Raw genomic sequence first — 12786 nt, forward strand, 5'->3', positions numbered from 1 at the left:
CACAGTGCCTTCCTCACCTTCAAAACAAGGCACCAGGCTACATCCAATTGGGTATGAATCAAAAATTCATTTGCAGGTTGTCAAACATTCCCTCCAACTCCATGTAAAAGCAGCCAAATAAAAATCACGCTTTCTTAGGACTCTTGTCTAATTTTAATCCCTATTTACAACCCAAGTCAGGTCCAAAGGAATGGAATGTCAGTGGTAAATTCCATTTGTTACTGCATGTACTGGGGTATATATAGGTTGCTAATTCTGGGAACTAAGTGCCTATCTATAGCAAGCCTAATCTTTTATACAGAACAGTAGAAGCAGTTCTTCTGTTTAGACTTTTCTTCTGCAAATATGAGAAACATCCAACTTTAAAAAGAGAAGAAACACAGGAGAAAGAGTCTTGCGATGTGCCTGGGATATGTGGGTATCCCACCCCCCAGCCCCTCACCCCTGATGCCATGGAGTTTTTAGAAGTTTTTAGAAATGCAGAAGCCACAGGGTAGGCCTAGCATTTCTTCTTGAAACATCTATTTAACCTGAACATGTGGATGAAAAGCACTGGGCTACAATTAGAAGTTATATAACAACACAAAAACAAGCAAAACTAATTTATGGGGTTGGGACGGTTGTCCGTCTTGGAAGTGATGGGAAGGGAGCACAGGGGCTTCCTGGAGTACTAATAGTAACATGGGTTCTGGAGCTGGTTACTCAGGTAAGGATTAGTTTGAAAATTCAGTGTTCTCTTCAGTTCTGATATGTGCAGTTTTCTGTATGTATATTTCAATAAAAAGTTTAAGAAAGTTATAGAGTGGATAGGAATGAGAATAAAAATGAGACTTCAAAGAAATGTTGGCCGTTTCAGTTGCCTGCCCCCCTCTGCTCTGCCCAGGGTCACTTTAGGGGCTGCAGAGCCAGTTCTGAGCATCCAGTTTTCTAAGGGCTTTACTTCTAAACACTTGAGAAGTGGTGTTTTCATTTGTGTAATAGTTATCTCAGTATTTTAGAAACTCTGAATTATGGACATCTTGAGATCAAAACCAATGACTAATATAGTCAATTTATAGAAAAAGATAAACCCTTAGCCATCTACAAATCTAGACAGATCTTGTTCCACATGAGTTCTGATAAGGAATCGTATTGGGATTTTGTGACATACTGATTACAACGCTCTCATACGATCTGAGTGATTGAAAGGACGCACGATAGGAAATCTTGTGAGTTTGTCACATGTGGTTCTGGAATAAAAGTGGAACATGGTTTTGGTTATTCTTATTCTTCCAATTAAGTTTATAATGTTCCTACTATTTATTCTGAATCACAGATACTGTCAAATAAAAAAGTAACAAAAGCACCCAAATTTAAGCTTAATAATGATATAACTAGATGCTGTATTTCCTTTAGGTACTGCCTCAAATGAATAATATGACTAAAAATGACCCTACTTTTTTAAAATAATAAATGTCCAGCTGATTCTATTATTTATGGAAAATAATAAATAACATGGGAAAAGAAAAGTGAGCCAAATGGAACCAATACTCAACAGAATTTAAGGCTGCCAGAGGATCTATAAGAAACCATCATATACACCTTGGAACACACAAAATGAATTCGTTAAAGGAAAGACAGAATAGGAAGCCGCTTTTCTACAGCCCAAAGACTACACATTCTATGATTCCATCTTTATGACATTCTGGAAAAAGCAAAATCATAGAGATGGAGAACAGGTCAGAATTTGCCAAGAGTTTGGATTGGAGACAAGGTTGTCTACAAGAAACAGCAGGAGGGAATTTTAGAGGTGATGGAATTGTGCTTGATTATGGCGGTGGATGCCTGACTCTACGCAACTGTCAAAACACATGGGACTAGATGCCAAAAAGAATGAATTTTGCTATATATAAATTTAAAAATAAAAAAGAAAGCGGCTCCAAATTCAAAAACAATGTGTAATAGAATGGGTCTCCTTCATGGTAAATGGATAAATTAAAAAATCTATTTTGTAGTATATCCATAGAATTTTTCATTTGCAAAATATGAATATACACTATCTTTTAAAACGAATTCTGAAAAATTGTTATAGAATCTTGTCATAACCCATCTTTCAGTATTAGACAGTATACATATTAAAATGCTGGTACTATCCTCTTGTTCCAATATCTAGAGTATTCCAGAGAAAAATTATGAGAAGCACTAAGCGCATATAGACTATTGTATAATGACTTAGAAGTCCCATCTTTGTGACCCAGTTCAGCTGCTACATCATGAGACCCAAACAAATCACTCCACCTTCCTGGGCTTGCTTTATCTAATCTTAAATGATAAGAATATCTTTTCCAACTCCAGTATGAAATTACCCATTCCAATTCAGAAAATCATTTTGTTACCCTTGAAGTATCCATTCCGAGTTTCTACTCCTTCCAGTATCTTCCACTTAAAACAAAAAACACCTATTACCACAACCACAGTCAGTGAGCACCTTCTTCTATGTGGCAGGAGTAGGACTACAGGATTTAGGATTTAGAGTTACTAGTTACAGGGTTACAGTACCATTGCAGAGTTATTACTTTGTTCATTTCTCTTAACATGTGCCTCCTTTCCGCCCACCACCAGGAGATTAGTAGTATCATTCCTTGGCTGAGGAAACTAAATTTGAAGAGTTCAAGGAACCTGCCAGAGATCACAGGCTAGAAGAAGCCGTGATTTGATCCCCCTACACTTTGAGGGAGGGACATCCATGCTCTTCATTCTACCACAGTTCTCAGTTCCCTGTGGACAACTGGAGCACTCGGAAGGTAACTGAGGCCATGTCTGCTTCATTTGGCACACTCTTGACTGTGCATGTCCCTGTTGGGACACAACGGGTGGGAGCTGAGAAGGAGATGGGCAACATGCCACTCACCGAGACACCCTGTTTCAACCTGGTTCAGGTGCCCCCTGATTCTGGTTGAGAAAACATTGTATTTTTTTCCCACTGGGGCAGAGAGAGGAGATTCAGGTTATCTGGAAATTGCAGGTATCCTCAAAAGTCAAGATATCAACACTGATATAGGATTGTTGTTGACCACCTGCGTTTCCTAGTATCTAAGTACATGAGTTGGGGCACCTACACACGCTGCATGTGGGACAATTGATCTCACCAACCAGTGTCATATTCTCAGTTACTCTGCTCCTCTCACGGGGGACGTGCCCTAGTAGTATTGGAAACTGGGGAGAGGAGAGAATTCAAGCTGATTTTGCCTGAGTTCTAGAAAATCTTTCAGATCCTTCGCGGAAATCTCAGAAGTCTCTGCATCTTTGGAGATCGAATTTTTCCAGCCCCTGTCGTCTCTTAATGAGGGCAATTGGCTGGAATAAAAACAACTAACAGTTATTGATACTTACTAGGCACCAAGTGCCATTCTAGGCACTTAATATGTATTGATACACATAATTCGCTTACAGTAGTAGTTCTATTATCATCCCCATTTTACAAATACAGAAACTGAGATTCAGAGAGATTGCATACTTTGCCTCAAATCACATACACTAGGAAACTGCAAAGCTGGATTTGAAGCCAAGTGGTCTGGCTCCACAGGGCCCTCTTCCCTCTCCTACAGTTAAAATACTACACTAGTCTCTGTCTAGCTCAGCATTTATGGGCATACCCAGAAAATATTCTCTAGAAACGAGGGGAAACGTGCTATATTAAAACAACCAGACAAATGAGGAAATTGTATAAGTACTTAGTACCCAATTTTCTCATTTGGTCAGCATTTAGAGCACAAAAATCACCTTCATACACTGCCTAGGGTGACTGGCCTGAGTTTTAAGTCATGGCAGCAGTGGCGGTTGGCATCCTGACATGGACATAGTGACCTTGACAAAGAGAGAAATTCATTGCCCAGGGGCCATTGTTCCATTAAGCCTATTAGTCACAGTGTATTATAAAAAGGAAAGTGGTGATATCAATATACTATGGGGTGGGGAGAAGGGATGAAAATGGTAATAGAATTAACAACGGCTGAGCTGGGAGCTATACACCCTCATCGTCTCATAACTCTCACAACAATCTCATGAAGTTGGTATTGTCTCTATTTTATAGATGAGTAAACTGAAGCCTACGTAGGATAAGTTAATTGCTCAAGATCACACAACAGGTAAAGGAAACCTAAGTCTGTCTGCCTCTAAAATTTTTGCTCCTTCCACTACATGCTCTAGAGTTAAAGCAACATAATGCAGGAACCTCTTTTGAGATCACCTAGCCCGGTTTCCTCATTTTACAGAGAAGGAAACCAAGGCCCAGAGATATTAAGTGACATGCCCAAGGTCAAACAGCTAGTTAAAGACAGGGGCTAGAACCTAGAAAATAATGTTGTAGTGTATATATCTAGGTCACTGGCCCCTATTACATGGTTCAGTGGCTGGAATGTGAAGCTCTTATAAAAAAGAAAATAAAACATTGGCACATGGCTCGTAATACTTACTGTCGATTTGCTTAGTAGGCTACTGTTCTTAGCTGTGCAGTGTGAAGCATTTAAAAACTCAAAGTCCATAAACTACTGTTCCAATCCTTGAGTGTCTTTTGAGGTCATCCAAAACTCACATCCTTAGAGCCACCCAGAGATTCTTCTGGCCCTTCTACCAACATCTTTGAAAAGAAATATCAGCAAATCATAGTCACTGCTGTGAGATGCACTCTTCTCCAGATATATACATTTTTGAGATGAAGTAGAATCAAAACTGCCCAATATACAATTCTTACTTTTTAATAAATTCTCAAACACCTTCCAAACTTTCTCTTATGTCCTAAAACCAAAATTAACTGAGGCTTGGGCTGGTTACGTGGTTTGTCTAGTGTCAGATGAGCTGTTAAGTGACAAGGTTGAGATGCCCAAGTCCACATTCTTCCCTCCACACTGCCCTGCAAGATCAGAGAAACCTCATGCAAAGCTACAAAGCTTGATACCCGGGGAATCTCAGATTAAATTACATATGTGAAAAATTAGCAAGACGATTGAAACCAGCAGAGAAGGCTCTATAATAACATGTGGTAATGGAAAATTCATTAAGATTTGGCTGAAGGCAAAATATCTTCATGTCAATTCCAAAGCCAAACTCATAAATATTTATAGGGGAGTCATAAAATAGTAAGACTGTCAATTTGTCTTTTTTTTTAATAGAGGAAGCAGAACATTCAGTAGCGAGAAGAGATAAAAAAAGGTACCTCTAAACACTGCATGTGGAACAGTCTATCCCACTAATCAATTTACTACTCTTAGTGATGTACTTCTCCCATTTTCCCTACAGGAAGAGGGAGGCCAAGAGACTGGAAATCTTGACAAGCAGAATTCTAACTCTTGCTTCTAATGCTTAAAGAGCTCATGCTTGTAGCTTCAACTTTGTCCATTAGAAGAAAACTCACTCCGGTTGATGTAATATATGCTAAAAGTTTAAGTGGGATAAAAAGATTTTCACTCTTCAACAAATCATGATTATAGGATATGTAGAAAGCCTTAGTCTGGAATATTGATATTTAGCATTTTCTTTGACTTTTCAAAGAGAAGGAAGGAATGAGGAAGCTACTCATTGCTAAAAATTAGAGTTAACTCAATGTTGTGACATTAATTTTAAGTTTTCTTGTTTAGAATTTGTGTAGTATGTTGATGGTGGTTGAAACTGGCTGATGGGCACAAATGGATTATTGTACTATTCTCAGCACTGTTGTACATTAGTAAATTTCATAATAGAGTTTAAAAATTATAGGGGGGCAACGTTCATTTTAACATTGAGGAAGTTGATCACCCGAAATGGGAAGGAAGTGGCTAGACCAGCAAAAACCTGCAGAGAATGATTGTAAAAAAGCTCTCTCCTTTCTTTCAAGTCTTGGCTATGTTGATTTCCTTTCCCAAGAAATTATATTATGTTCTGAACAGACAGCTTAAGTCCTTTCTGTTACATGGTAGGATAAGAAAATAAAACAACCTATTAATCCCAATTCCTGTTCCTTTCACATGATGTGATCTCAAAAATAGAGTCTTGAAGGCACTACTGACACCTGTTGCATTTTTAAGGAAACATTCTTCTAATGGATAACACATACTTCACGGTATTATTGTGAGGACTAAGTGAGGGTTTTTACCAGTTTCAAAAATTACATCAATAACATTAAGGGAAATCAAAATTATCAAGAATAAGTACCCATCCCAACATGTTAAACTGCTTAAATTTTCCTATATTTCCTCCTATTCATTCCCCTTTGGGTATATCTACACCTAGTTTTACATGGTTGTGGAGTCATGGTGTAGACATCCTTTTGTAGTGAAAAGAGATTTAAATTGATTTTATTTAATACCTTGATCTCATTAGCTTAGGAATTCTAGGCCACATTTAGATTTTCTTAATATATATTCATATTACTAAGTGGATAAACACTTAACTTCTTACTTTGCACCCAATTTTTTCATTTAATTCTCAAAACAACTTTACTAAGTAGTCATCATTACTGTGACTGTAAGATGAGGAGTTAGAGGTTCTGGGTAACCAAGGTCACAAAGCTAACAAGGGCAAAGCTAAAATTCATCATCAGGTTTGTCTCTTTCCAAAACCCAGAATATTTCCTCAACACGAGTATTTCCCACACATCAGTTATTTGCACACCCCTTCCATAATATCCACAATATGCCAACACCATAAAGCTCTCCTTATACAAACTCACTCTCATTTTTACTGGTGGCTGCCTTTTTTCTCAGTCAAGGAGAGTCTCTGATGGAAATGGACAGAATCAATATTTGACGCAAATCTGTAACTGCGCCAGTCTCTGTAAAAGATGGTCTATGTTAGCAGTTCTCAAAGCATCCTTCCTAGACGAGAAGCATCAATATCACCTGGGAACTTGTTAGAAATATAGATTGTGGGGTTTGCTCCAGACCTGCGGAACCAGAAACTCTGAGGTCAGGGCCCAGCAATCTGTGTTTTAACAGGCCCTACAGCGGGTTCTGAGGCATGCTCTGTCTGAGAACCACAGCACTATGTACGTTATCTTATTTAATACTCATAATTTCTCTGGGAACTCAGTACTATTTATTATTCCCATCATCACAGATGGGTAAACTGAGGCTCAGCATAGACTAAGGACAGTATCACATAATTGGCAAATAATGAGAGCCAGGACTTCAACTATGTTCGTCTGGCTCCAAAGCCCTTTTCATAGTATCATGTGGACTCAAAGGGGGATGGAAGGAGATGCTGTTGTAGTGGTTCAGAGAAACCGAGTAGAGATATTTATGTTAAAGAGACAATTTAGACATTGATTATATATCTATTATGGCTTTGATATACAATTAATATCTTATTGTGTTTAAAGAGTCGTTGAAATGCAATACTATGTTTTTGTTAAAAAAGAAAAAAAAAAGGCAACTGCTACTTCCAGGAAAGATTAGTCTTATACAATTGGTAGAGAATGATGGAAGATTAAATGAAAGTTGGAAAAATGGTCGTGCCAGTTCTAAAGTGGTGGCTTATGAATCCTTTCTGCTAGAATTAAATTCACGTTAAGTTCAGCTTAATGGATGTTTACCAATTGTAATGGTATTTATACTTACTTAAACATTCAGATATATTTTAATCCAATTTTTCTTGTCTGGCATAATATTGTTCTAGAGATTAGGAATTAAAAGCTAAGTAAAAGCAGTGTTTCCATATTATTTCCTTCACAGGGTGGGGGCAAAAAATGTTTGGGCACAGTGAAGAAGAAAGTGATCCAAATATTACAGCACAGCCAATGCCTGGAGGCTTCATGAATGGTCCTTCAAATGCCTATAGCTTCAGCATAGTTTAATGATATAAATGCCCTGGAACCTGTCTAAGGTTCTCTACCAGGAGCTCAGCATTTTATGATGTAGACTCATCAGTCTAGTTACTCAAGAGCCAGGATAAATTGTAGATTATAAATTGTCCCCAAATTACTGGCCCGAGAGGAGCCTAGAGCCCTTTACCAAAGAGGAAAAGCAAGCCAAACAGGCCCAAATCACTAATACACTATTTTGATAATCATGTCCAAATTTACTATGTGTATTTAGTACTATCTGGCTATATAAAAATGATACCATTTTTAAACTCTGTTATACGGATAAGAACCCACGGAAATATCTGTTTCATGTAATTTCTCCTTCAACCAGAATTTATCTCCATATTGAGAAAATAAGTGCCATGTGGATTGCCATCTGGCCACAAAAAAATAGCTTTATTGTAGACCTGAATGTTCTAATGATGTTCACTAAGACATGATTCTACCAATGCATCAATGTTTATAATTCTTCGTCATCAGTACAATTGTCATGACTGAATGCATCCCTTGTGGTTCTAGAAACTGAACTCTAAATTTGAGCTGATGTACAGAGAACACAATGCATACTTTGAAAAAAACTGGGACTGATCCAGCCAAGCCCAGATTTAAGGTCCTGGTAACCTTTCTGTAGAGAACACATACCATCTAAATAGCTCAGTGTTTACATTTGCTGAGAGCTACACCTGGAGAAATGTTTCACATTTCTTTCTATTGTTGTCTTTTCTTAAGCTTTCATTTCCTTATACTCATGTTTTTTTCTAAGCCAGTAGCTAAGGAGCAGTCTGGATCAAATTAAGACAGAGGACGCCCACTGCATGAACCATGAGTAGGCCAGGAACAGGACTAACAGCAAGGCTGGGCGGGGGCCAAGTTGTGGGAGAAACTCAAGCCAGGTGCAAGAAAGGCAGAAACTCATTGGAGGCATCCACAAAGGGTGCCAGTGCTTCGTCTTGGTATTAGATGCAGCTCCATGATGGGCCCAGGTTGGCTACCTGGGAACCAGATATTCTAAGGAAGGACTATGCTCTATTAACATTCCAACTGGAACACTAGAACTTGCTAATTCTACAAGGTCTTTCTGATATCTTTATCTTTATCTTTACTGATACTATTTGTTGGCCTAATTATTGTGGAATTATACCTCCAACCAATATCTTACCCACTGTTTCTCTAATCCTTACTGTCAAAAATTACCCCCACCCCACCCATCCCAGGGACAGGACACTTTTATATATCCCTCCGATCTCACAACTATCCAGACCCTCCACAGAAAGAACCCATAACCATCCAACACTCTACATATCCTCAAATCAGGCACAGTGACAGGTGATAGTGTAGGGCAGAGATGGGGAAGACAAAGATGGATGTCACATTTCTAAGTCTTAAGGACCCCAAACACTGAGGAGGTGGGGCAGAGGAGACATTCACTTAGCAGGTAATTGTTATTCAATGCTGGCAGCAGTGGCACTGGGTATAGAAGAACCCAGAGTTGGAGTCCCAACCATCTAGAGGTGGGTTATCAGAGATGGCTTCTGGAAGAGGTGACATCTAAGGTTGGTTCTAACAGATGAATAGGAGGTAGTCAGATAGAGATGACAGGAAGGGTATCCCTGAGAGGACATCATCATAAAAAGCCACCAAAAAAAATTAGGCCAAAACTGCAGAAGTATGTAGGACCAAGTAGTTGCTAGAACATAAAGTATGAGGCATCAAGATAAAAGAAACGAGAGGAGAGAGATGGGGTAGGGGAAGGGGAGTCATGTCATGGAGGTCTGCCACATTAAGAGCTTCAACCTGCCCCTCAAGAGAATGAGAAGCCCCTGTGAAGCTTTATGCAGGCGATCACAGGGGTTCTACCAGGCTATCTGAGCTCTCTGGACATTCTCTGTCCTTGGACTCTGGGAAACAAAGGTCCCTTGTGCCTTTGTCCCAAACAACTCCTTGAACCTAGATTTAAAAATGCTTCAAAATAAGAAAAAGTTGAGCTTTCAAAATAAAATTAGCTTAGCTCCCTCCATGTCTGCATAGGATCTATTTAAATAAAGAACACATCTTGTCGTATTTTGTTTCTCACGTACAGACAATAGGGTGCCTAAAATAAGAATGCTTTTTCTTTTCCTGTGTATTTTTTGTGGTGAACTTTTAAAAAAACACGTGTAGTGTTTTCCACATATTTCATTAGTTGTATTGTCTATAAACTTCATAAAATGTCTCTGGAAGGATATACAAGGAAGCAATAATACCAGTAGCTGACGGAGCACAAAATTTAAAAATTTTGAAACTTGTGAACGTATTTCCTGTTTTTTAAACAAGCTAACTTTTAAGAAAATGTTTTTAAAATAAGGACAGATATTCAGAAAAAAAAAACACAGCATTTTTTTTGAGGGGTTGGAGTAGGGGAAAATTAGCCCAATATACTCAAATTAGCCCAATATACTAAAGAGTCACTAAACTTAATACTCAAACATTCAAATCTCGAAACTTAAATTCCATGAAGTCATGTCTGTCTTTTTACAGAGTAAAAAGTACACAGCATAGTGCTTGGTACCACGAAGAGGTAATAAATATTTGTTGATTGCTGAAAATATAAATGTCAAAATATCCTTTTTTTTGAAGACTTTTCTATTCTGTGTGAAGACTAAGTCCTTAAGACACTTATGCTTCATTTTCTTTTGTTATCACAGCAGTGAGTAGGATCAGAGTCTCGGCCTGGCTGCTTCTTGCCCCCCAGCCTCTGCGAGAACGTTAACTGAAGAACACTTCCCATTTCCACTGGCTCAGAGAAGGAAGAGCCAGACCAAAGCCCGCTCCAGACGGGCACTGAGGAAGCTGGCACAGAGGCCTGTGTGTGGTGTGGTGGTGAGTTCCAGCAAGGACACCTTCCCATGACTCCAGCTAGCACAGTGGCCCTGCTAAGCCTCCGCCTGCTTTCTGTCCACACACACACACACACACACACACACACTGCCACCCCAGATCCCTGCTAACCTTATTTCCAGCTTAAAGTGGTCAGGTGGAGCTTACTTCCACTGCCCTCCTCATTTTTTTCCCACCCTCATCCTGTCTCCTTTTTGGAGTTCTGCAGAAAATCTGCTGCAGATATACACCAAAGAAGAAACGATTACTTCTTTTCCTGGTGCAAGAGAAACAGTTCAAATTTCAGGCCACACAAATCCAGGATCAGCATTCAGCTTTGCCTTGGACAAGTTCTGCAAAGATGAGCGTATTACTTCAATTTCTCAAACTCATTTTCTTCATCTCTACATGAGGACAACACTGATGATTTCTTAAATTAAAAGAAATGATATAGAACATAACATAGGGGCCGGCCCCATGGCTTGGTGGTTAAGTGCGCACGCTCTACTACTGGCGGCCCGGGTGTGGATCCCGGGCGCGCACCGACGCACCGCTTCTCCGGCCATGCTGAGGCCGCGTCCCACATACAGCAACTAGAAGGATGTGCAACTATGACATACAACTATCTACTGGGGCTTTAGGGGGTAAAAAAAGGAGGAGGATTGGCAATAGATGTTAGCTCAGAGCCGGTCTTCCTCAGCAAAAAAAGAGGAGGATTAGCACGGATGTTAGCTCAGGGCTGATCTTCCTCACAAAAAAAAAAAAAAAAGAACATAACATATCTGGCACAAACTGTATCAACAGAAACATTATATGCCACGTTTAGAATATTTATCTGTGTTTAAAATAGTTATTTTTATATAACTATTTATTATTTACTATAGTAAATAATAATATTTACTATATTATAGTAAATAATAAGGATGAACGCTCACATGTGGGTTCATGCCACCTCCTGTAAGTCTTTGTGATCTGACAATTTAGTGTCTCTGAAAATAAACTGCTCATGGGATAGCATATGTCTCTGACCCAGTCACCTTGCCTGTCCTCTTTTTGGCCTCTCGAAGTAGATTTCTGTGACCTCCACTCTAGTTTAGCTCTTAGGAATGCTGAGTTACCTAAGAACTTCTGTGACTCTATGTTTAGATATGAAAGCGGCACTCAGATGTGTCAACAAGAACAATATTACACGTAAAAGCAGGGAGTTATTTCAAGTATGGCAGGCACAGGGCCACGCTGACACAGGGTTGACACCCACAGTCATGCTGGCACAACAGTGGAAACTACAGTATCGGGACATTACCAAGAAGACGCACTGAAGGTCACTCAGGTATTCCCAAACAACACTTGGGAAAGAAAATCCCGAAAACAAACCCAATCCTGAATTAAGGAGGCAGTAGGGTGCTGTTATGTGCCTTCAGTCACCTGGCATACCTTAGACTCCTTTCCAAATTATCATACACAATGGAAAACATCTCATAGTATATGAAAACAGAAGGCTGCAAACTGGAATCTCTAATAAAAATCTTTGACTTAAAAATTGAGAATTTACTTTGAATCAACTCCAGGTAGAATCTCTCTCTGTGTGTTTCAACTCATTGCTACCCATTCTTCTAGGCAATAAAATATTAGACTAGGTTTATTTAACCAAATTAGTTGAGACCTGGGTACTTGGTTCAGGTTTTAGATTAGAGACATTTAAGCCAGAGTGATAATTTGTAAACATCCAAAGAGGATTCAAAGATTCTAAAAACAGCCCCCGTGAACTTTAAGCATCAATGTAACACTGTGTAACATCCTCTGAAAGAAACACTACCTATTTCAACTCATAAATTCTAGAATGCTTATTAAAAATCAGTCTCGTTATGTCATAGCTGTGCTCATGAAGGACTACGAAAAGCATTCATTCAAAAGACTGAGCTATTATATGTCAATTATACCTCAATTAAAATAAAAAGGACTGAGCTAAAAGTTGGTAACTATGTGATACACAATCAAAGGTAGTTTTGCCAGAACTCCTATACCCAGCATATTTCTTAGATCACTACATTACATATAGTTATAAGACAATAGAGCCCGGCATTAAACTCTGACTAAAAAGCAACCAGACTAAT

At 39.0% G+C, this 12786-nt stretch overlaps 1 protein-coding gene across 5 annotated transcripts in view; it reads right to left on the bottom strand.

Annotated features, from left to right (window-relative positions):
• LOC131414151 (N-acetyllactosaminide beta-1,6-N-acetylglucosaminyl-transferase) overlaps positions 1-12786 on the bottom strand; it is a 126099-nt gene that overhangs the window by 22090 nt on the left and 91223 nt on the right. The window lies entirely within an intron of this gene.

The sequence above is a fragment of the Diceros bicornis genome, chromosome 14 (assembly GCF_020826845.1).
Source record: "Diceros bicornis minor isolate mBicDic1 chromosome 14, mDicBic1.mat.cur, whole genome shotgun sequence".
Lineage (NCBI taxonomy): Eukaryota > Metazoa > Chordata > Mammalia > Perissodactyla > Rhinocerotidae > Diceros > Diceros bicornis.